Source organism: Monodon monoceros, unplaced genomic scaffold (assembly GCF_005190385.1).
Source record: "Monodon monoceros isolate NGI ecotype Baffin Bay Population unplaced genomic scaffold, NGI_Narwhal_1 Super_Scaffold_21, whole genome shotgun sequence".
Taxonomy (NCBI): Eukaryota; Metazoa; Chordata; class Mammalia; order Artiodactyla; family Monodontidae; genus Monodon; species Monodon monoceros.
This window is the reverse complement of record NW_021703778.1, coordinates 55,084,667-55,089,055: the sequence shown is the minus strand read 5'-3', so window position 1 is coordinate 55,089,055 and position 4,389 is coordinate 55,084,667. Positions and strand designations below refer to the sequence as shown.

General features: G+C 35.9%; 1 pseudogene; it reads left to right on the top strand.

Annotated features, from left to right (window-relative positions):
• Nucleotides 1–4,389, top strand: part of LOC114903826 — a 57,517-nt pseudogene that overhangs the window by 4,720 nt on the left and 48,408 nt on the right.

Genomic DNA, 4,389 nt, shown 5'->3' with positions numbered 1-4,389 from the left:
TAAAAAGATACTTAACATGTGATTACTTCAATTCTGGCTTCTTACTTGCCATAGATGATAATTCCAAAAAGCTCTTATTGAAGAAATTTAAATTTGCATCATCAAATGAATGACCTTGGTGCTGAACAGCACAATCATTGTTTATTATCCGAACTTTTCATTTTCAATTGCATCTACCTCTTTGATCACTCTTTTTAATAAAATAATGTACCCCTTATTACTTTTTGCTTTCTGGGATAAATAATATTCCTACATGCATCTACATCTTCATAACTATATGTGTTCTTCAACACTGTCCTCATTCTCTGCTGGCTGTCTTACCCGTATATATTCTTTCTTAATCCTTTTCTTTGCCAATAACTCTTATTTTCAATAACCCAGTTAAAATCTAAATTATGACTTTTCAGCCAAAGTACTCAATCTTTGACGAAAGCAAAAAAGAGCAGAAATTATCTCATGAGCCATGAAACTGTTGCAATACTTACAAATATTTTAATGCTGGCAATTTAAAAACATAAGAATCTTTACCTGTTGTCAAAGGATTACGATTGAGAATTCTGAAAAATGGAATGGAATTAAAATTATCTGCATTTTCAATTACTTCCATGAAAGCTTATATTCACTTTTTTTAGTATGGAACTTGAAGGTGAAAAAAAAATCATTTTCTATTTTTACCTATAAATCACTCTAAGAATCTGTAAAACACTCTTTCATTGGGAACTACCCAGGTCTCTAGATGATAAAGTGGAGAAGAGAAACAAACAAAAAAATAGAAAAAAAAAGTAGCTAGCAAAGAAAAAATATGCCAAAGAACTTTTCAGGTTAAAATCCCAAGAAGTGCCTATGCTGGTAGGAAGCCCTCACTCTGTAAAAAAGTACTATTCCTAGTGTCCTCCATAATTCAAGGTGTTTTTCTTTCATCTCTACAAATTTTAAAAAATTTCATGATTTAAACTACCCAGTTAAAGACAAAAATAGGGCTAATTCCTTGGTTCTGGAGCCAAAGAAGGAGAGATAAATCCAATAGGAACTGGAGAAAGCCATACTCCCATCACATAGTACCATATGTATTCTTCTATCACAGCCTTTGTTACTGTGTATGTAATCACCTGTTTACTTGTCAGTCCCCTAGATAGTCAGCAACTTGAGAGCAGGGACCACACTTTATTGTCATTATTATTCCTCTGCCTGACACAGTGCCTAATATTTACTAGGTATTTCATAAATGTTTGCTGAATAAATAAATAAAATTTTGTTTATATATCAATAAAATAAACAAATAAATTTGGGGGAACAAAATTTTATTCCAAAATGCTGGAATAGATTTTCTTCTTAGTTCCTTCTCTCTTTTTTTTTTTTTTCTTACTTCTTTAAAACAAACAGGGGAAAAAAGACCAAAAGAAACAGGAAGAAAAAAAAGAATATCTAACTTTAGGTTAACTCTACTCAAGAATTATTAGCATATTTTTGAAGAATCTTATAAAGATAATTACCAAAACTAATATCTTTTGGGTTGCCAGGCATCTGTGATCAGCATTTAACAGTCAATCCTCACAGTAACCTTATGTGGTAGATATATTACCCCATTGTACGAATGAGGAAACTGAGGCACAGAGAAGTTACGTAACTTGTCCTAAGTCATCAAATTAGTAAGAAGCAGAGCTGGAATTTGAACTCACTTCTGACTGTAAAGCCTGTGTTTAACCTGAATGAAAAAAAAAGTGGGGGTGTATTAAACATATGTTAATTTAACCTTAATTTTCAGAGCACTAAATATAGAAATACCTTTTCAGTCTTCATCTACCCATCTGGGAAAGCCTCTATGAGAATTATATTTTCTCTTTTTAGTTAGTATTTATCTTTTAATTTATTTTTTCCTTAATCATCTCCCATGACAAATATTTAATTAGCCTATGGTCATTGAGACTTTAGAGATTTTTTTTAAAATATTGCAGGAAAATCAGTAAAAATGATGGAGGAAGGACATCTGAAAATTCATCCCTCCATAGAAGCAACAATTACAGTAACAACAGCAACAACAACAAAACTGGCAAAAATGGTCAGAATCAACTTCTTCTGAACTCTGGAGATTTAACCAACAGGCTTACTGCACATTGGGAAGCAATTTATTCAAGCAAAACAAATTAATTTCTGTAAGAACAATGAGATCTGTGTTGCTTGAACTTGTCCTTGACCTTTGCTCTCCATGCCAGTGGTAGCCTTGAAAAACAGCCCACATCCCTGGTACCAGAAGAAGAAGCATGGACTGGGAGGTCCTTCAAAGCCTCATTCCCAAAGAACTGTCATTGTTTAACATGTCTGGTGGGCCCCTGGAAGACATCCCTTGAAAGGCTTGCCCTTTGACCTGACTGAGAGCTGTCTAGTGAGAAAAGCCGTTCCTCAGGTTGCATTTCTGGAAAACATTTTCAAGCAAATATTTTAACATGGCGGTTGCATGAGGCCATGGATAACAGTTTGGGGCAATAAACAGCCCAACCGAAAAGCTTAAAACGAAAAGCTGAGGAATGAGATGTCCACAGAGACTCTGAAATGTGCCCATGTATTCCTGGGAAACTGGAAGACCACAAGACATATTCCTGGGAATCTAGGAAAATAACTGTTAGCATTAATAAAAGAATTCATCAAGGTTGTAGGATATAAGATCAATATTATTTCTACACACCAGCAATGAGTAATCCAAAAATGAAATTAAGAAAAAAAACAATTCCATGTGTAACAGCACCACAAGAAAAAAAATACTTAGGGAAAAACGTAACCAAGTAAGTGCAAGATTCACACTGAAAAGTACAAAACTGTTGAAAGAAATTGAAGAAGATCTAAATAAATATAAAGACATGCTGGATTCATGGACTGGAAGATAATCTTATTAAAATGTCACTACTTCCCAAATCGAACTATGGTTCCATTGCAATTCCTATCAAAATCCCAGCTGATATCTTTCCAGAAATTGCCAATAATTCCAAAATTCATATGGCAATTCAAGGAAACAGAATCACCAAAACAATGTTGGTAAAGAACAAAGTGGGGGACTCACACATCCTGGTTTCAATACTCAGTTCAAAGCTACTGCAATCACAGTGTGGTACTGGAATAAGAACAGACATGTATATCAGTGGAACAGAAATGACAATATAGAAATAAACCCTCATATTTTTGGTCTATTGATTTTCAACAAGCGTACCAAAACAATTCAATGTGGAAAGAACAGTCTTTTCAAATGATACTGGGACAACTGTACATGCAGACACAAAATAATGAAGCTGGACTCCTACACTTCACACCATATATGAAAATTAACTCCCAATGGATCAAATATCCAAATGTAAGAGCTAAGGCTATAAAACTCTTAGAAGAAAACACAGGAGTAAATCTTTATGACTTGCACTAGACAATAGTTTCTTAGATATGATACCAGAAGTACAAACAACCAAAGGAAAAATAGATGAATTGGATTTTATAAAAATTAAAAAGTTTCTGCTTCAAAGGACACTATCAAGCAAGTGAAAAAACATATAGAATGGGAGAAAATTCTACAGTTGGGAAGAATAAGAGGCAGTTGGGAGAAGAAAAGCATAGTAGTTGCTAGGTGTGACAATCTCAAAATTTTGAACTATTACAAATAAAACAGCCATCCTGAATCACCCCAAAGGGCAGACCCAAGTTATTTTTGTTTTTAGTGTTAATGCTTTTCTAAATCTGAGAAGCTGCCAGGATTCTAGTACATAGCAAAAAGTGATGACAGCACCCTGAAGTGTATAAACCTTTGTGTGTACATAGCTATCTAAAGGAAACCAACGCTAGCTGACTGGGGAAGCATTAGTGTGGCTCTGTGACCGCAGCTCAATTTGCCTTCATAGTGTGGCCACACCTCCCTTATTGATATTCTCAACAATGAGGTAAATAATTCAATAGGGATAAGGCTTTGATTGTCCCCTTATTCTCTCTTAGTGCTTATGTTCTTGGTACCATATTATTTTTACTTTTTTTTTTTTTTTTTTTTTTTGCGGTACGCGGGCCTCTCGCTGTTGCGGCCTCTCCCGCTGCAGAGCACAGGCTCCGGACGCGCAGGCCCAGCGTCCATGTCCCACGGGCCCAGCCGCTCCGCGGCATGCGGGATCCTCCCGGACCGGGGCACGAACCCGCGTCCCCCGCATCAGCAGGCAGACTCTCAACCACTGCACCACCAGGGAAGCCCTTGGTACCATATTAATGTACCACAGAGAAGGCAGCATGTGAATGTGCTCTGTCTGGTTAAGTTATATAGCCTTTCTACATTGTAGAGTCCTTCAGTTTCTAAAATCATGGAGCTTGTATTGTTAGAACCAATGAAGTGACTAAAAGAATTTTTTAAAATAAGCCATCAGTCTG